This window comes from Bidens hawaiensis, unplaced genomic scaffold (genome assembly GCF_021521415.1).
Source record: "Bidens hawaiensis isolate Kalapana, Puna unplaced genomic scaffold, B.hawaiensis_p1.1 tig00055180_1, whole genome shotgun sequence".
In the NCBI taxonomy this organism is placed as follows: domain Eukaryota; kingdom Viridiplantae; phylum Streptophyta; class Magnoliopsida; order Asterales; family Asteraceae; genus Bidens; species Bidens hawaiensis.
Genome location: NW_027499968.1, coordinates 1 through 22,266, shown reverse-complemented (window position 1 = coordinate 22,266; position 22,266 = coordinate 1). Strand labels below are relative to the sequence as shown.

The 22,266-nt window shown below is 34.6% G+C and overlaps 1 non-coding gene across 1 annotated transcript; it reads right to left on the bottom strand.

Annotated features, from left to right (window-relative positions):
• Positions 1-1,372: 1,372 nt before the first annotated feature.
• Positions 1,373-1,472, bottom strand: LOC143600983 (U6 spliceosomal RNA). The gene has a single exon (XR_013147574.1). It is a non-coding gene; the product is annotated as a U6 spliceosomal RNA (small nuclear RNA).
• Between the last annotated feature and the right edge of the window lie 20,794 nt (positions 1,473-22,266).

Below are 22,266 nucleotides of genomic sequence, written 5' to 3'. Positions count from 1 at the left end.
GCAAAACATATGTTACACTTATCTATAACCGTATGTTTTAATATGAAAAAACGTATGTTTTTTTGTATCGAAATATTATTATTTAAGTGGACCATTTACACACTTTATTTGTATCGAAATATTAATAAACGTATGTTTTTTTGTATCGAAAACATATGTTACATTTGTCTATAAACGTATGTTTTAATATGCAAAACATATGTTACACTTTTCTATAAACGTATGTTTTAATATGAAAAAACATATGTTTTTTTGTATCGAAATATTAATACTTAGCACAGATATTAAAATATAGATTTCGATATTAAGTTTGTTGATACCATTACTTAATTTACACACTTGTTATGAATTTTCTTTAATTACTTAATAAACAATAGACATAATTTGGTAAGAATAGATGAATAGTAGACCCTTAAAGGTGATGGAAAGTGATGGTGACATAAAGTAATAGAAAATGATATATTTTATTTGTTTAATAATAGTACACACTTAAAAATGTTGAAAAGTACTTTGAGTCTTGTCAACTTTTTTTACTTTTGATACATTTTAATATTGAGCATTTAAATATTAAAATCCTTATTATCCAACAAGATATTTAATCCAAGATTTAGATTTGTATAAATTATAAATAATAAATAAAATATAAAGAAAACATAAAATATAAACAAAGGTAGCACGCCCTACATATTTTTTTCTCGTAACCTGCTCTTTTTCCTATATGCTTTTTCTCTTTCTAAATTTTTATTTCAAAAAAAAGATTGAATTTAATTCTTCATATATTCATGGAAACTTTTATGTCATTTATCAAGAAAACTTTTTTCATTGGTATGATTCAGCAACTCAGTCTTCATCTTCCAAAATATATATATTCGAGACAAACCAATTATTAGGATCTCGAACATCCTACCCCACCTTAAATTCTTCAAAATCAAGGATCTTGAACAACGAAATCGAGACATTCAATCAAGATCTCGACTCATGAGAGCTTGACTAGAAGACCGAAATGGTTGCCAAAAACTAGTCACCATCATCGGAGGCGGTATTTAGGCCTTTGAACTTCTAGTTAGCAAGGATAAATAAACTGATTGTTTGATTAATTAAAAAAGAAGATAGATATAGATGAAGATGAAGAAAGATAGATAAAGAAGATATGGAAAGAATAAAAAAGAAAAAAGATAAATCTATATATTTGTTTGTCAGGAGAGAGAAACACTTGGTGTTAAAAAGACTAATATGCCCCTTACGAATTTTGAATTAAAATAACAAAAAGTATAGATGTGGCATTCTTAGAACCACACAATCAAGTTTTCATGGTTTTCTTAACTCAACCAAGTTTTCTATCTATACTTTCTCTCTCTCTATATATTTATATATAGTTTTTATTCATTTCTCAGTTTTGCGGGTAATCCTTAGTCAAGGACATGCTAATCTTCTCTATATTATTTCAAGTTTATCTGATGTCCCAAAAATATGTTAATAGTAGATACACTAATACACGCATTTATTTTATTTAAAGTACGCAACAAAGTCTAATGTGTTGTACACTATTATTGAATATCCTATTTTTAAAGTTCATTGTTCTTTATTTAGTTTAGGTCGAAAATGAGCTGTAACTTACATATGTAAATGTATGCTATCATTAAATTTTGGTGTTTTGTGAATTTAGTAACTGCACAGAACTTGAATATTTTATCATAAGTCTCAACATGTGTAAATATAATACTCGTACTTTAATAATTGCATATAATTTCAAAATTTATATAATTTGTCGTATATAATTATATATTTGTATTTAAAGATCTTCCGTCACATATATAATGTATATACAACAAAACCAACACATTGTCACTATCTATTTGATAATTTAAAAGTATCAAAACTGGATTACAAAACTTTATGATATCGGGCACGTTAATTGTAAAACGAATTTAAAATTGAGAATTTATAGTTACGTATAATATATGTGAACATAGTGATTATTAAATATAAGATGTACATCGAGTTTCACATACATATACACACTAGAATTAAATTAAAGTATACTAGTATTTACATGTTTCTTGCGGTTCATTATATATCATTTTAGAAAAACTTTGTTTAGAAATAAAGTTGTTGTGAGAAGTGTTAGAAAAAATCTGGATCACTCATTTTTTTCTTCTCATTTAACAAAAATGTGAAGGATATAAAAAGTAAGCATTAATCGTAATCTCCCTTCAAGTAACTTTTAATGATCATATATAATCATTATAATTGATAAAACTATATGTAAATTTTGATAATTTTATATCTTCTATTTGTTGAATCATTTATGTAACTTATATACCGTAATTATAGAGGCCGGGCATCAATCAGGGTAGCCTTCACGGCTTGGAACCCACACGACACCACCATCACCACCACGCAAGTAGGGCTGGTGGCTTGTTTCCACTGCAAGCCTTTGCCACATAAACCAATTTGTTGGTACTTGCTTAATTCCACCAAGATGATTGGGTTTAGGCCGTCTCCATAGCAGCTCTGTTCAAGTGGTATAACAACCAAAAGAAAGGAAGAAGATAACCTAATAGTTGTGAAGTACTAAGAATTTTCTTTTTGAACAACTAAAATTTTGTATACCGTGGGGTTTAAACCCTTGACCTTCTATTTAACACCCGAACTATCTTACCATATCAGTAAAGTGGGAATGGTTGTAAAGTATTAAGAATATTAGGAAAAATGAAATAGAGTGGTTGTATTCACAAAGGTTAAAGGAAAAATAAAATTTATTTTATCAAGCTGTTGGAAGCTTTTACAGTCTTAGCGAATCATTATTTTTTACTTAACAATTGCAACTGATTTCACCACTCGAATTTGGGTTTTTAGATAATTTAACACCCTAGTGAACGAGTCCTTTAATGGGGTCATTTGTCCACCTGAGGTTCCGAACAATGTCATTGAGGTGCCTTAAGTAATATATAGAGGATTCTGTTCTAAGAGGGAGGGTAGTAAGAAAGAGAAAGCATTCTCATTTGGAATTTTGAGTTAAGGTTTTCTTAGCTGACACAGAGTGAATCATGCAGAAGCAGCCAGATAAATCGTGTGAAAAAAGGGGAACGGAAGGGAATACCATCTGCCCAATTTGTCCCAGCTTATTTCACACTAGATCCAGGAAATTTTCATCGGTTTCTCCCGAGGATTTTGATACTTCGTGTACCTTTTTTCTGAATAATTAGCTTGGAGAACAGGGAAGGAGTGAGACGACTCATTCCTCTATTATACAACGAGAAAAAAAAAGGCAGATGCTTAATAGGCTAATCAGAAGTCTAGCCTAGTAGATTAAGAAAAATAGTGTATCATTATACATTTACACTTACTATGATACTTTGAGATAACTCCTAAGTAATTTTTACCTATAACATACACTAGTTTTGGAACTCGTGTGATGCACGAGATGCTTAAAAGAAATACAATTAAGCTACATAAATTAAATAATTAAAAAACATCATTGGTCAATGCGAGAATAATATTATTATTAATTCGTAATTCCTTTTTGTTTTTATCATCTCAAAACTATAAATATCGTTAGTTGAATTTTACAACGTTTATCTCCTACACTCAAAAGTGTATATAGATTGATTTAATAAAAAAAAGATAGATCTTATTTCATTAAAGATATAAATACCCGCATATTTTTAACCTCTATAATTTATGCAATTAGTTATTTTATTAAATGATGGATTGATATGTTTTAATTACACTAACATAAATATGTTTTCAATGAAAATAGAAAGAAGGATGAGCGGAACTTTAGACTAGAATGAATATCCAAGTCATATGTGTCACACTTATTTACTTTTATTAGAATATGTATATATTGATACCTAAAGTAGGCTTTCCAAGGTAACAATTTGTTAAAATGTTTTGAGGCGAGACCAATCTAACTTGTTGAATCAAGTATAGCGTACACTGTCGATTAAGTTGGGTTTTATGAGCCTCTTTTGTTTGGGCTGACCTTTTGGGTCGGTTGACGGTTGAACGGATGTGAAACTAGAATATTGAAACGATGCATATTTTCTATGCTTTGTATGTGACAATTCATGGGATCTAAAACAAAGACTCGCGCTCAAAATCTAGTGCAAATATACGCAGGTGTTGAATGAAATCTAAAACCCTAAAGTTACGATGGCGAGTGAGTGTTAGTTTAGCATGGTATGCTCACCAAAATCGAAGTAGAGTTGAAAGAGTGTTGTGTTAAGATTAAACACACACACGAACCGAACACAAACACGAGGATTTAACGTGGTTCGGTCTAAACTGACCTACGTCCATGGGTGGCAACTAGTTATTATTTTATTTAGTGACAAATGATTACAAGTACATAACGTTGTTTAAATAGAGACTAGTCTAGGGTTTGTAAATTATTGAACAAGAAATCCAAACCGGGCCAGGCTTCGGTCTGGCCACCCTACACCCATTTGCCCTTTGGACTTCAAATAATAAACCGGGCCAACAAGGACTACGAACCCAACAATCTCCCACTCGGAGGCCTTGAGTAATCCCGTCTGCACTCCTACCGTACTTCTGTAATCTAAACATTTTCTAGTTGCCACTGCCTTCTCATCAATTAACCTGAAGGCCCGTTGAAGCTCTCCGGAGCTCTAACACGCCAGTCACGGCTAAAACTGTCCCTGACCCGTTCTCTATCCCTACCGGCTCCCACTGAAACATACTACCGGATCCTGAGATACCCTGAAAACAAACACTCTCCATATTCAGCAAGTAATCCACTAGAGAGACTTTTACAGCTGGAATACTGGTTTTCTTAATCCACTGTCGACCTGGAACTGTAATTGAAACACGACCTGTGCTCCCACTGTCACGATGTTCTTTGACTAATTTAACCTTCTTAGATCGTTCATCCCGAATCTTCACTTTGACTCTGGGTTTGTTACTTGCAAAACGAACTTCTCCTGCCCACGAGATTATGTGAACCGACTTTGTTTTTCACCCAAACTGGATCCACTCATTTCGGTGACATATCGACCATATACAACCGACCCATTTTCTTGCCACGAGCAACCACAAGATTCCCTTTGACTAGTTTCCACTGCCCATTACCGAACTTAACATCGTGCCCTTGGTCATCCAACTGACCAACTGAAATTAAACGTTTCTTAAAACTTGGAATAACCCTCACGTCTTTCAAAGTCCAAGAAGTACCTGCTGAAGTTATCAAATCAACATCACCCATACCCATAACCTCTAGAATATCATCGTTCGCAAGTCGAACCTTTCCAAAATCCCCAACCTTAAGATCCTTCATCGTTTCACTATAGTGAGTGGCATGAAACGATGCACCAGAATCCATCACCCAAGCATCAACGTTACCCTTAACACTAAGAACTAAAAACTCATCACTAGTTACCCCGTCATCTTTGTCGTCTTCTGTAACGTTCACCTCTTTCTTACCATTCAGACACTGATTCCTGAAGTGTCCCTTCTCTTTACAACCCCATCATTCAATATCTTTGTGAGTCCTAGACTGACTCCTCTTCCTGCTCCCACTGCCGCGTTGTGTTTCCCTACCTCTACCTTCTGTGACTAATATATCACTTGATGATTCACCTGAATTTCTGCGTCTTGAATCTTCTCCAAGAATCAAATCCCGAATCCCATCAAAAGTAATTTTTGTAGACGAACTACAAATGCAGTCACTGTTTGCGACCAACTGTCGGGCAAAGAGGATAACAATAAAAAGACCTTGAACTTCATCATCAAACTTAATGCCGACTGACACTAAGCGGGAGAGGTTCGAATTAAGATTATTGATATGCATTGTAACTGACCCACCCTCTTTCATTCTTGTTGTCACTAGCTCTTGGATAAGATAGACCTTATTCGCTGTCGAAGGCTTCTCATACATGTTGGATAGTGCCTCCATCATACCACGATCTATGGTTTCTTTCATGACGTTAAACCCCACATCTTCCGACAACGACAGTGTAATACAAGCCCTAGCTTTCTTGTCTAACTTCTTCCACTCTGCTTCTAACAAATTTTCTGGTTTTTCATCCTCAAACAATACATCCAAGTCTTTCTAACAAAGTAGCGCTTAAATCTGCATCTTCCACCAACCAAACTTATGTCCGTCAAACTTCTGTATCGAAACCTTTCCGTCTTCTGCCATGACAATGACTAAAATGAAAACCTGGATAAAAACAGAGACAGACACAACAATGGCACGGGCCTGAACTTAACGGCTGTTCTACTGAACTCTGTTAAACAATCAATCTATTCAATGCGCAACGGAAATAACGAACTGAAAAATTAGAAACTGAAACTTTAAACTGAAACGATAAAACCTGACAAACGCATTTGGCACTGGTCTTCCGTTTCTTTAAATGATTCTTCTAATTGATAACGGCTCTTCAACGAAAATAGGATCTTGATATAACTCTTCTCGGCTCATACTTTGCAGAATATGATCTCGTCTCAACCCAAATATTTTCAAGCTAAACTGCTTAAGACTTGGCCCACACAAATTAAACTAACCTGTTGGCCTACTGCCTAAATTTAACAATTTATCAATGAAAATCAATTATATAAATGGAGGTGGCTGTAGGTTTTCATACGAACAACAAAACCCACAAAACAATAAAAAAAACCAATTGCTTTTGCTTTCTGTGTTCTTTCCCTTCAATCATGCACACCCTCCAAATAAGAGTAAACATTGATGCTTCCTATTTTCCTTGGACGATGGGGATAACCACAAAAGGAAAAACAAAACTCAATTTACTATCTTACTTCTTTCTTAATAGAACAGACAAGAAACAGGATGACGATGAACCGCGATCAACCGGGGAGAAACGGCGGGACTGCCGACAGCTAAACCCTTGATCACAACTCTCTCGAGATCGTGCTCCTCAGAGTGTAGCGAACCTAAGCTCTTGATAACACTTGTTAGGATTAAACACACAAACACGAAAGCAATAACGGACATGAGGATTTAACGTGGTTCGGTCTAAACTGTCCTACGTCCACGGGTGGTAACTAGTTATTCTTTTATTTAGTGACAAATGGTTACAAGTATATAACGTTGTTTAAATAGAGACTAGTCTAGGGTTTGTAAATTATTGAACAAGAAATCCAAACCGGGACGGGCTTCGGTCTGGCCACCCTACACCCGTCTGCCCTTTGGACTTCAAATAATAAACTGGGCCAACAAGGCCTACGAACCTAACATGTTGTAATGTTCGTTTACCCTGATTAGAAAAGATAAACTTTGATGAAAAGCTTATATTATCTTATGTCTACCCAATAATCATCCTACATGTTACATGATTAGTATATGGCACAAGCGGGGATGGAAGGGACCAAACATGTTTGAGCATCGTTGAAGTGACGCAACACCACAAAGGATAATAGAATAAAAAGGATGTTCGATCTAGATATATGGTTGGAAATATTCTCAACCCTAAAAAAATCTAACTACAAGCCTCGAGTACTTATTCACATGCCGAACACTTACAGATTGAAGAAAAACATCTAAGTGCTCATTCCGAGTACTTAATGATAGTCGAACACTTATAAGAATAAAAAATAGCCTAAGTGTAAGTCTCGAGTACTTATCACAATACGAGAACTTATTGAAGCCCAAGATTTGTCTCGGTATAAGTCCTGAGTACTTATTACTTGATGACTGATGAGAACTTGATGCAATATGAAGAAAAAGGCTAAGTGTGGGTTCCGAATTCATAATACGATTACTTGCAACGAGTTAATTATTTGTCTAAGTATTACTTTGAGTACTTAAGTTAATTATTTGTCTAAGTACCACTCTGAGTACTTAAGTTAATTATTTACTTATTTATGTCATGAGTATGTATTTGGTCTGTAGTATCTCGCTAAAGATCTAAAGAAATGACTATGTGTACGTACTCGTGAATACTTTGTAACATTTCGATAATTGTGGTCTATTTTTAACAATATGTGAAAGGTAAAGAACCAAAAATGAAAAATAATTTTTTAGAACCCATCCTGCTACGCAATGGGAAAAATATAAGCCCATCACGATACGCGATTGAGAGTCACATAAATCGATATATGTGCGGTGTCACGCTACGCGATGGCTTTACCCTTCAGTCATCGCTCTATGCTACGTAACCTCCACCGCGAGGTTATGCGTGTCTCACCATGTGGCGACACGTGGCAGATTCTGATGAAGCTGACTTATCGTTTTACGTGATGACCCTTTTAAAAGGTCATCACAATACGTGAAGAACTCATAAATTGGCCTACATATTGGGGGGGGGGGGTGCATGGCATCTCACATTCACAACAAAACCTTCATTTCACACATATAGCCTCGATAAGCGTTCCACGAATCCTGAGCCCCGAAGTTCTGACGGTATAAGAGCTAGTACATGACATAGAGATGAAGTGTTGCTTAGGCGTTTAACTTCGATACCCGTGTAACGTAGGGGTTTTGCTTAAGTTATTATTTTACTATATAGATTAGACCCTAGTTAAGGATATAGCCTACACCTTGATCAAATTTAAGCTTTACATATACAAAGGTTGTAACGTCCTACTTTTGATAATATTAAAAGAAATTTCGTTTATTTAATAATGTGTTATTATGTAGTTTAGATAAAAAAAAATATTAGATTATGAGCTTGGATATTTAAAAGATGGAATAAGGGATGATGATAGGTCTTAGTTCCATAAGCTTAAGGGTATATAAACCCCTTAAACCTCCCTAAAACCCTCATTCTTATCCTCTAGCCTCCATACACTCTCAAAAACACACACAAACAACCTCCTTTATCTCGGACCAAGGTCTGAAGGAAAAGACCCGAGCTCGTGGTCGTTAGAGCTTCTTGACATGCAAGACATACACCAAGACTAGATTGTGTTCGTGAAACTGATTCATCTAAGGTACGTTTTGTAACAAAAAACTTGTTCGTTTATGCTCAGCTCGTTTAGTACTCGTAGATCTATATAAATGGTAAAGACGAATCAAACGCAATGATTCTCGTTGAAATTCTTAACATTTGATAGGTTAATTAATCGAATTTTGAACCTTATATTATATATATATATATATATATATATATATATATATATATATATCGATTAAACGCACCATTAATACATAATGTTTAGGTGTTTTGTTGATTGGGGTTCATAGGCGTTGTGTATACGAGTATTAATATTGACGCCAATTTTGAGTTGTTTCATCGCGATTCATGCACTAATCGTAAATCTGGTGTCTGTTGACCATCTCGGTTCTTATTAATTTTGACTGACAATTTGAGTCAAATATTGAATAATTATTGATGTTCATTTGTTATGATAAGCGAATAGCTGGTCATTAGTTGAACTGTCATAACGAATAAGTCACACGTGTGTGCTCTTATAACGAATGAACCTCTCATTCGTCTCATAGAGGTCACGAATGATCTTACCCATTCGTTATTCATTAATTTGTCATGATGAGACAACGAATCAAACCATTCGTTATAAGATTCACTTATGTGCTCTTGTAACGAATGAACCTCTCATTCGTCTCAAGAAGTCACTAATGGTCTTATTCATTCGTTATTCATTCATTTGTCTCGATAAGACACGGATCAAACCATTCGTTATAACGAATGGAACCATTCGGCATAACGAATGAGATAGCGAATGATGCTTACCCAGAATAATATTATCACTTAAGTGTTTAATGAAAATTTGGTTTTGATGAAATATTAGTAATGGACCGATAATAAAAATAAAATTTTTCCAAGTTGACCTGGCAGCTCGACCCCAGCTAGGGTCCTTGCCCCTTGGACCCTACTAGGGGCTGCTGCCCCTAGACCCCGCTGCCAGCGGCGCTGCCCCCGGACCCTCGTTCGTTGAGGGATATATTAAACTAGAAATATGATGGGTAGTGATAGTTAATTGATACGTGTAATTGATATACAGTTAGCCGCACCCAGTTAAGGAAATGAGTTACCATTAACTCTGAAAGGAACTGAGCTCAGGTGAGTTTCTAGCCCCATTTACTTGTTACGTTTTTGGGGTTGTGTGCATACTCGATGTGATTAGTTAATACACTCACCTTAAGTGGTAAGTGTATGGTATGTGATTGTTTTATGTATGATATATGAATGACATATGAATGTTAAAGGAAATATTAAGAGTATGCATGAAAGTTTATAAATATAAATATAAATATAAATATAAATATAAAGTAAGGTATGGTATGGTATGGTTGTATGGAAATAAGTGAACCGGACCTTATAATATAATTGAGGCAGAGGGGAACCGGGCTCTAATAATACTCGAGGAGAAAGGGAACCAGACCCTAATAATATCCAAGGCAGAAAGGGAACCAGGCCCTAATAATACTCGAAGAAGCAGGGCGTGATACTCTTTAAAACGTATAAGTATGTATGTAAAGTAAGATAAAATATGAACGTATGAAAGTACGAAAGTATGGCGGTAAGAATGAAGGTATATACTTATGTATGTACGAATGAAAGTAAAGAAGGTTAAATATGTAGTATATGAACGTATTTTATGTTGCCTAATTAACTAGAATTCACTCAGTGTAGCCGACTTTTAGTATGAACACAGGTGAATAGGCTAAGGCAGCTGGCTTGATCGAAGACACATGACATTGGACTGAAGAGGCTAGCATCTTTAAAAGAATGTTGTGATGTTTTAATATGACCTTTTTAAATTATGTTTAAAGACAAAAGTTTGTTTATTATGGAAGGATTTGAATTATATGTAATATATGGTTGAAGTTTTATTTTTCGCGAAATGTTTTAATTAACTCTGATATTTAGAACTGTGTTTATAAGTAAATCCAACGCTAAAGTAGGACACCGAGACCGGGGCCTAACATAGGTTATAGTTAAAGTATTGTTTCTTTATGATTAAGAAACATAAGCTTTTATATGCAAGGGGTATAGTCAAAATGATGTTTCTTCATGACTAAGAAACGTAAGATTTTACATATAAGGATTATAGTCAAATTGATGTTTCTTCTCGAAGAATAAACCTAAAATGAATTTTTTGTCACACCCCAACCTACGGCGGAATGTCGAAGCGCGGACCATTGGTTCACAGCTCACAAGGCACTAACATACAATATTAGTGACAATATCTAATTCTTTTATTTAAATTCAAATCAAGTACAAAACATTCAAAAGAAATTACAAATAACCGAATAAATCAAATACTCATGTTTATTATAATAACTTAAAATCCAAATAAACTAAGTTCTTCAATAACTTCAACCACCCAAGATAAACATTTTGCAATATGTGTATAAATATGTTTGTCAACAACACATGTTGAGTAAGTAAATCATCAGATTTTGATAATATATATCATATAAGAAATATGCAAATCAATATCATGTGTATCAATAATTAAATATTAAACAAATAATGAACAAATAATTGGTCTTGGTTAACCATTGCCTTGCCAATCGGGCTTTGGCTGCTAAGATGGAGTATGATCATACTTAGTGAGATATATTATGATGGTCCTCTCCGAATGCGGTAAATAAACAAATAAGCAAGTAAGAAAATAACATATAAACATTCAATTAATGAACAACACAATATTTGAGATTTTAAAGTGATGTATTAAGATACAAAAAAGTATTATAAGATATGCATAAGGTCGCCAAAAGGTTTAAAAGCTGTAAATAGGGGAGTGGTTGCTCACCTTAAAAGTTAGGCGAGATAATAATTAAAATAACAGTAAATGAGGAAATTAATGTGCTGACTGATCCAACACAAAATAACTTGAAACATGGATATAATAAACCATAATTAAAACCGAGAATAATGCAACTGAAATTAGATTAAATAGATGTGTAAAACTCAAGATATGAGATTTTAAAGATTTAAACGAGCTGATTCCGCTCAGAATTCGAACTTCGAGTCAGGAGTCGGGTTTTAACCACTACACTCAAAATTTCAAAACAAACATAAAGGTCTTATGGGCCGAAAGCTAGTTCCGACCAGAAGATAGAGAAATTGATAAGTCATTGGATTTGACTAAAATACCCTTATACGGGTCAGGATCAAATTGACCACCGAAACTCCCTCAATTTGAAATATTGATTGAGGGATTTCGTAAATGAGATAAAAAAAACCTACAATATTGAAGAGGACAACCTACCCCAAAGATGAAGCGAATGATGAGAAATTGATAAGTCAAAGATAAGTGTTGTCTTGAAAAGTCGACCGGTAACAAACTAGCTAGAACTTGAGAAATCCGGTCAAAAACACAGGAGGGCTGATTATTATAGTGTATAAAGGGTTTTCATAAGATAAGTGAAGGTCTTGATGTCCTCTTTTATATAATAAACGCAATAAAACACTAAGTTTAGACAAAAAGCCCGTTTAAGCTAGTAATCTCGTTTAATGACGAAATCGAACGATATAAAAACCAAAATTAGTTCTTGTAGAAGGGGAAAACAAATGTGAACATATACCATGGCTAGAGGAGTTTTCTTGGGGATAAAAACACGAGATTTGGGTAAAAAAACAAACGATTTTTTTTAAAACCGAACTTGCCAAAATTTGATATGCATGCCACATGGTCGCGCTACGTGGCAAAGTAAGGCCACTCGGTCGCGTGTAGCGGCGTGGGGTGTTGGGGGGGGGGGGGGTTTGGATCTACAACTTTCATGTTGATCACTTTTTTAGTCCCTAAAGTTCCTAGAATGTCCTTTTTGACTTTTTTTAGATTTTAAGCAATAAATGACAAGTTTAAGTAACATAGAGGATATGAAATGGATATACACATTCAAATACATACAAATGCATAATTTTATTAATATGGAAGATCCATAATACGTTCCTGACTCGGGTAAACAAAGACGAAAAAAAATACAAAGATCCGAGATGTTACATGTTTCTTCATGGAGAAGAAGCATAGTACATGATTGGTAAATAAACATAATGACTACATGTCTAAATATTTTATTCAAAGATATATTAAGGTTGAAAACTACCCAAAGCATACTAAAGGTCTGTAGCCGGATTAAGAGACGATTCGGGTATTTATGTAAACCTATTTTATTGTTGGTTAAGCATCATTAATTCACAATGGTTTTTAGACGAGATCACCACAACATTCAGAACAGACAATCACATATGAATACGTTAAACCTTTTACAACTAGTCAATAAGATAAGCAAGTTGTTTATCTAAAAAAGTCAGTCAAATGTTTATATGAGATTACATTATGACATACTAGATTGCAAATAAAAAACAACTCAGACAGAGCACACACGTGTATGGATCCAAACAAAAATGAACTTGGAGTCATAACTAGTTCTCCAATGGGCATTAGTTCCCGGAGAACCTTTAATATGTATGGCAAGTGGTACAAATCCCAGGATGGATAGATATTTACGTTGAGTGTGTTCAAGAAAACTATATTGTCATTAAATATTTATTAAATGTTTCTTTAGAGTCAATGATTCACCAACATATTGTTGACGTATTGTTTTTCAATATATCGAGGAATCAGGTTTAGCACATTATACTAGGAACTAGAGTCACTCATGGAGTTATATGCTTGTTTTATGAAGATAACTCAGTTTTTAATTATCAAAACAAACATATTTAGCATAACTTGTAAATTAAACACTCTTGTATTAATATTCGAGAAATTTTCAAAATTATATTTTATTATAAATGAAGTCTTCTGCTAAAGCAACCCGGAACTCTGGTATATTTACAAAGCATGTACCAACTATTGATTCCACTTCTAGGCCCAAATTCCTGGTGTGACAAGTTGGTATCAGAGCCATCATTCTTATTGAATTAGGTATACAGTCATACCTAAGCGTTGATCACATATAGATATCAATCTTCTTATAGAGCCATCAGTTTCAGCTAATTAGGTACTTGATTAAGAAGTATTTAAGCTTTAACCACGAAATGTTTAAATATTATGGATAAGTTTTAATAATACGGATAAGATTAGAGCGGATTCCTACCCCTAATCAATTACACATAGATTTTCGATCATCATTCTAGTCAAGGATCAATTCAGCCTCCTTTAGGTAAAGGAAAGGGATATATGGGAACAACTCTACTCTCAATTCCTATATCCAGTGATGAAGATTCATACCAAACAATGGAAGACTTAGATTCATTCAGCACTAAGAGCCCACCAGTTTTGATAAGTACAAACTAGAATATGCATGGAATAGGACAAATGGATCCAAGCAACCAATGATGTGAAAAGGAAAAAAAAATAATGAGCTATCCAGAAGAATATCCTCAGTTACAAGAATATTTTCTGGTAATTTAAGATCCTTACTTTTATAACACACAATGTGAACGTCAAAACATGGATTATAATTCCTCATGAGGAATGTACAATGTTGAAGATAATTCAAGTCATTATGAAGTCAATGTTACCAAATTAGCAGAAAAAATGCTCAAGAATGAAATGGATACTAAAGAGAATTGAAAAGAAAATGAGACACGCAAAAACACCAAAAAGGACAAAAAGATCAAGGAATTGATCATTCACTAGAAAAAGTAGACAATAAGATGTTAACCGTTGTAAATAGTATAGGTATAGTAATTTTGTGCACTTTTGTAACTACAACATAAATAAAAGATATGTTTTACTTTCTTTCAAATATTAACTTATCTTTAAAATTTATGTCAAGACTAGCTAGCACAAATTCTCAGATTAATTCTTTCAGCAAATTTGAAAGTCAAAGAGTCTCATCAATCAGAAAATTATATAGTGATGATGATATACATGGATCTATTGTATCATACGATTATCCCAACATCATTTCTCAAACACGGGGCAAATATCTAGATTGTGCCCTGCATAAGAGAAACAACCTCAAGAAAAAAATTAGTTAAGGTCAGAGAAAGAAAAGGAAAAGTCATAAATAAATCCTCTCGAAATATGGCAAAATCGTTAAACATTTCATAGACAAATAAATCTGTTGTACTTGCATCATTTGTTTCAATGTCATGCAGTTGTTCGAACACCCTATCAATAATATATAAATAAAAGTTTCTTTTATACTAAATCAATTCTATTTTTAGAATTTCAAACCCAAACAATCAGGCGAATAATGTTGAAGCTTCAAGTCAAAGAAGCAACAAGAACATATCAGAACCTGCGGAGAGTCATGAGCAGTATCTTGTTAAAATGAAATAGATGATTAATAACTCCATGACTCCTCTCATCAATGCAATTAAAGGAGAATCGCACAAAACTAAATCTCAGCATTGAAACAAATATGTTAGAACTAATCCATATCAAAATCCTTCTCGTCGTAACGAGAGTGTTCACAGTTCTAACGTTGAAGCAAGTTCAATCATAATTTCAAAAACCAATTAGTCATTCAAGGTTGTAGATTCCGAGACTTCAAATCCTATGGACCAAAGAGTTTTATAGTGAAAAAGGTGTCATATCAATTTTACGGTAGCTTGAGGAGATCGACTCCGTTAGTGGCGGAACCAGAAATTTTATACATGACGTGTCACTATAAAATCTTCCTACTTTCATCAACATAAATTTTTTTATCGACAATCTACACCTAGATTCTGAATGAATATTAACATACAATTTATTAACGAATATCAATGTACACTTTATTCAACTTTATGATATTATATATGAAATCATAATAACATTTTTTTAATTTAATTTTTATAAAAGCGTATTTTTTTATTATAGCACATCGATTACTTTATAAGTAAATAACGTGTATTATTAAGTAAATCGATATTATAAACTCCATCTTAAAAAAGTGGACTTTTCTTTAATTTCTTATGTAGGAAAGTATCTTTATAATCAAAATTCATATATGGTTATCTTTTAATAAAAAGATGTTAATTAAACAAAGTAAAAGGAATACATAATTAAAATGAAATAACAACACAATATATCATTAAAACTAAAGTTTTATATATTTCATTAAATTAAATGTACGCGAGAACTTCACTTTTAATATATAAGTTTTTTTCACTTAGCTATACCAAGATTATAAAATATATTAATTATTAATCAAACTTAAAATTACGTATAAACAAAAATATTTTGGGATTTGAAAACTCTTTTTAATATTTGTCATTATAGGTGACTAAGTTCCTACTAACTAACAGTAAAGATAAAAAACATAATTGTATGATAAATATTAATAACTTAGCTTTTATCTCCTTCTTTCCTATGCGAAGAGCAGCTCCTACTCACCACACCGCCTTCTACTGTTAGCCACCGTCCTCGGTCGGAAAAAAACTCAAAGAATGTCGTTTTTGCTCTTCTTTTCTTCCTTAAACACCTTTAACGATGAAAATTTTGAGGGTCAAACTCTAAAAAGTCGATTCCGGTAAGAACTATATTAATGAAAACTCGACCACCCGACCCCCTTGACCCCCCCCCCCCCTTTTTAAATCCGCCCCTGGACTCCGTCGTTATCATCAGCAGATGTACTAAGATTCAAAATATTCAGTACGCATCTAAAAAATTTAAAGGCAAAGCATTAGAGTGGTTGAACACTCTAATCTTATCATTTCAAAAGGCAGAGAAACCTTATATCAATTGAAATAGGAAGCATTTAAATAACTTGTAATACGAAAGTTTTGTCCCATGCATGAACCTGATCTAATTCAAACCAAGTTTCTAAATCACAAAGTGTATGACACAAATCCCAAGGATTACAATACTAAGTTCCATGAGTATTTTAGATTGCTACCACATTTGGTAACACACGAACCCAACACAGTAACCCGTTATATATGGGGTTTACCTCGAGAGATTATAGACATGGTGAGGTCTTATTTGCCACAAATCGCTAATTCAGCCATGGAATTAGCCGTTTATTTCATGAATGGTCTTATCATAAACCAAGATGAAGACAAAAATGGCATTTGAAAAGAAAGAGAAAACGAGGAAAAGAAAACAAAGAAAATCAAAGAAAAGGAGAAAGGGTCATTCAAATTCACAAGACCAATCTACTCTAGCTGTGGCAGAAGACATCATGGGAAATTTTTGAGACCAACCAAAATTCCCAAAAACAATCCACTAGTCACATGTAACTTTTGCAAGAAAGACAGTCATTCTGAGGATGACTGCAGAAGCAAAATAGTTGTATGATTCAGTTATGGAGAAAAATGACATTTTAGCACAAATGTTCAAAAAATACAACCACGACCAATAACGCAAGCGAAAATGGTGCTAAGAAAGGAAATGCTAGAGTATTTATGTTAAACACACAAGAAGCATCTAACAATCAAGAATAGAAGCGAACAAGAGTATGTCAAATGAATGACCAAGATTCACGGACATTAAAACTAACTAATAGTGTAGTTAACTCTTGTAAACTTTTCGTAAACTCGTTTTCAAGCGAGAAATTTTGTAAAAGGGTATTTAAATCCCTAATATATATATATATATATATATATATATATAAAGAAAGAAATTAGCATGCTGATCGTTTCTTTACATAAAAATGTTTATATTCATCAGAAAAGAGACATTTAATCAAAATTCCAAAATACAAGAGATTATACGTTTAATATAGTCCATCATCTATAAAAAATGATATAAAGAAAAGGGTTAATTAAACTAGACATAACAACATGTCTTTACAAAAAAAATCAGTTATACAAACTTAAAAAGTCCAAAGAGGTAACTGATGAAAATAGATAAAAGGCATTCGCAAAAACCTATCAAAATCATGGAGCAAAATATGACTTGAGTTTGAGTATCTTAAAAAGGATGAATGAATTGTAAGGATTCGAAAGACTGAATCCAAGGTATAATCTAGTTAACTCCAATAAATATTTAGAATACATAAAGTAAGGTAAATAGTTAAACACAACGGTTATTGTGCTTAGAAATTTACAATTACTTATGATGTTTTGAACTATTGGCTGACTACATCTTGTGGAGATGCATAGTTAACTAAAGCGTCAGGATACCACACTTAAGATAATGAATCTCGAGGACGAGATTCATTCCAAGGTATGGAGGATGTAACATTCCGAAAATTTTGGTCTATTTTTGACAATATGTGAAAGGTAAAGGACAAAAAAAGAAAAAAATAATTAGTTTTTAGAACCCGTCGTGCAACGCGATGGGCAAAATATAAGCTAGTGTGCGTGAAAGTGGTCGATGTGGGTTAGTATCCTAAGAAAATGTGGCAGGTTTAGATCGGAACGGTTTTCGCACGCACGAGATAAGTTACGGCACGAAACGGGTTCGATTCAGGTTTCAAACCAACACGAGTTTTCACACGAGATGAGCTGGATGTTGGTTTATTTTGTTTTTTTTTGGTCGATTCCGGACTTGTTTTAGTCCGTTTTCCAGTTTAGTTTTTGTTCGGTTTCAACTTTTTTAGTTTCGTTCTGATCGATTTTTTCGATTTAGATTGATTTGGTTCGATTTTGGCTTTTTGTTTCATTTTCATCGAGTTTGTCGATTTCGCTTCGATTTCTCAGTATTTTATTTTATGTAACGAGGCTAACAAAGGAAACATTTTATTTTCTTTACTTTTTTTTTGTTTTTGATTTATATGTTGAGTTATGTTTTTTTATTATTATGTTTGAAGGGTTTTTTCTCTTAATAGAAAACCCCTAAAAAAAATATGAAAAAAAAATCAGAACTGACATTATATATAAAAAACAAAAAATCTAAAAAACTAAAATGTTTCCACTTTTATCCTAGTTAAAATAATAATAATAATAATAATAATAATAATAATACCAAAACTCGTTCCAACCCTAACCTGTTCTGACCCAAACCAAAACAACTTTTTTTTAATTGAGTCGTTCTGACCCTAACTTTTTATAGCCCAAACCCGTTATAACCAATGACTCATTTCAACCCATGACCCGTTCGAACCAACCCATTTTCCACTCTACTTGAACCCCATACTCATATTACTAACCTGGTCTGATGGAAACTCCCTTGATCTTGCATGAGCATACTCCGTTTTTTATGTTTTCCGTTTTTTTTAAATCAACATTCAGTTTTAACTTATTCAACCTAGACCTGATACATCGACATATTCCACCACACACATCTCAAACCTATTGCCTCAGCCCATAACTCACGCCCCTTCTCAGATTGTCCAGTCAATCTTGCCCATCTCCGCCAGCCTTCGCCTCTCTCTAGCCACCGTTCACTCCTCTCTAGTTATATAAGTCTTGATTTCCTCTTATATTGTCTCATACAAAAGGTAATTTTATGGCTAATTAGTTGATTGATTTTATATGTAATTATACTCAAATTGCTATTGTATGTTGTATACTATTGGTAGATTGTGACTTAGTTCATTAAAAACTTAAATTTTAGGGCTAATTATGCAAGAATAATCGAAAAGAAAGTTTCAGCACTCATCTTCTTCAAGTAATACATCTAAGAAAATTGATTTGAATGCATTTCATGGGATCCCTCTGAACGGAAACTGATTTCATCTTATCATGTTTACCAAAGAGATGAAATTAGACGGGCAATTTGAGTAAAGGTGCTTGTCAACCGCAAGGTCATTATTATCCAAAGCGAAATATCGGTGGTAAACTACGAAGTTTTAATCGTGAATGGTTTGGTAGCTTCAAATATTAGTTTAGAGTATAGTGTAAATGCGGATAATTTTTCTGCTTGGTTGTTGTTGGAACCCGGATAGTTATCAATCTAATAACAATTAACATATCTCGGATCTGTGTTAACCGATGAATACATTAACTATAGATCTAGCTCATAATTAACTTTGATTCAGTGTTATATATATGTATATATTATCAGTATGTATATAATAGTGATGTTATAATGTTAGGATGAAGATCGAGAGAGGATTTGGAGAGGGTTTTGTTAATTAACTCTCAAAAACTACTTTTTAAGCGTGAACAGTGTTCACATATAAATAGAAGATGAGCCTAGTTCGTTAACATCCCCTAACGAACTAGAACTCGCTTCGTTACATACACTTAAATAACGAAACACCCCCTGATTCGTTAACATCCCCTAACGAATCAGGAGGGAATAAGCTTAGGTCTTAATTCACTAACATCCTCTAGCGAACCAGACTTTACATTTAACGAACTAGACAATAATTAAACTAATTATTATATTAAATATAAAAAAAACCATTAACGATAATTACAAAGACTCAAGACGCAAAACCGTGCACTAACAGACACCCCCTCGTCTTGAGCTCTTTGTCTTTAAATTACTTGAAGCGCTTGGACTGCCAGTCTCTACAACTATGAATTCCATGCTCATGACATACACGAACAACTCGTTGGAATTGCATAGCCAGGTCGTAGTCTTCATGGCGCTCGAACAAAATCCGCTTCCTGTGGAGCATGTCATTGTCTGTCTCTGATAAATTAACCAACCACATTGGGTCGATTATCTTGATGAGCTCAGTCTTCAGTCCTCTACCAAGAACAATGACGGCCTCGCCAGTACGATTGTCATAGTACCAGCGGTTGAACGATAGATACATATTTTGAGGCATCGTCTTCACAGGAACCTGCTTCATCGTCTTTGGCGGCTTCACTTTTAGGACAAGTTTCATCCAGCCAGTCCTAGGATCAATCTCGTCAATACGTTTACGCCTAGGGACCTGAGGCTTGAAGAACTTGAAGCCATGATTGACCTCGAACAGTAAGTGTTGGTGAAACCACTCAGTTGTTCGGTAACCCCCACGATTGATAAATGGACGTCTCGCGAGGGTACGAACATCCCACCGTGGCAAGAACATCTATTATCGTCTCGTAGTACTGGACCCCCTTCTCCCACTTAACTATACACTCTTTAAGCTCAGAATCATAGAGCCATGAGACAATATCACCATGTACCTTGGAAACAGTCTTGAAGGAGGTCACTTGGTTGTCTTTAACCCATGCAGCAGCAGTGTCTTTACGTTCTTGATCAACGATCGATACGCACTGATGATTTTGCCCACTTTCTGACGTTTGAACCATCTTGCAATATCATCATCAGTTATGACTTCAAGTGACTGAACTGTCCGCTTACACTTCAACACCTTTTCCAATTCATCTTCTGTCGCTTTAACTGTCTGTTCATCAAATACCGGAGCACCTTGATCAACATTAGTGTGTTGAAACAAGTCCGGATACTCCTCAACAGTTACATCTTCCATCTCAACATCCTCATCTTCATAAATAAATTCCTTATTCATCTGAATTGACGGATCATCCAATATACCTTCCTCTTTCACCACCTCGACATCAGGCTCAGTCTCTAAAGCAGTCAACTGATCGTCATTCAGCCCAAGCAATATAGAAATCTACTCCCGTGTCAGAGACCTATCCACAAACTCACCAACCTCTATCTCATCTCTGTTCACCACACTCCTAACCATCCCCGATCCATCCACAAATATCACAGTGTTAGCTGCAATCATTTCAATAGGCTAAGCAGCAGTTGGATCCTGATATATAATAATCTGTTTACCCGAGTCTTCACCGCCACTTGTACCAGCACCAGAAGATGAACCGTGTGATTGTTTAGGCTCACCTCCCGCACCAGACTCGTTAGGATCTTGGTCATTATCTTTGAGTTTCTTAAGGGCATCTTCTTTGCAAGTCAATTGCAAGATCAATTCTTCTTGTTCCTTCATTTTCACTCCCTAAGACTCAACAATCGCCCGCAACGCTTTAGTCTCCTTCTGACAAAAAGAGATATAGCTCATCATCCGTCTTTGATTCTCCATGAGGCATTCTTGATTTTGACGGTCAGCTGCCATTTGATTTTCATAAAGGTGGAGAAGATTCAACAGCATCTCAGTCTGACAGTTTGGTGGCAAGTTGTATAGTGATGGATGAACAGGTTGAATCGGTCCCTAAGGCTGAGTGATTCTTATAAACGAGACATCACTTGGAGGAGGAGGAGTAAGAGGACGAGGAGGAGGAGGCCTCATTGAGGGTGTTGAAGGGACAACAGATAATGTAGCAGGAGGCCTTGGAATCTCAGATAACGCCATTTGAGGGATTAAACCAAGCCTTTCATGTGACACCATCGTCGTTGTCAATGTAAGCATCGGAGTGCTATTAGTTGGCGGCACTGCCGAGCGTTGAGGCGTTGATTGACGTGGTGGTGGAACACCAATAATTACCCCAGCCCCCGCTGAGACACGTCTTTTCTTCGATGGCTCACCAGTTGCCACCGCTTTCCCTTTCCTTTTCCTTTCTTGTTGAGCTGCAATGGTGGCAGCTAAAAGCAACATTGACTGCCTCTTGTTGCTCTTGAAATGCAGCATCACCA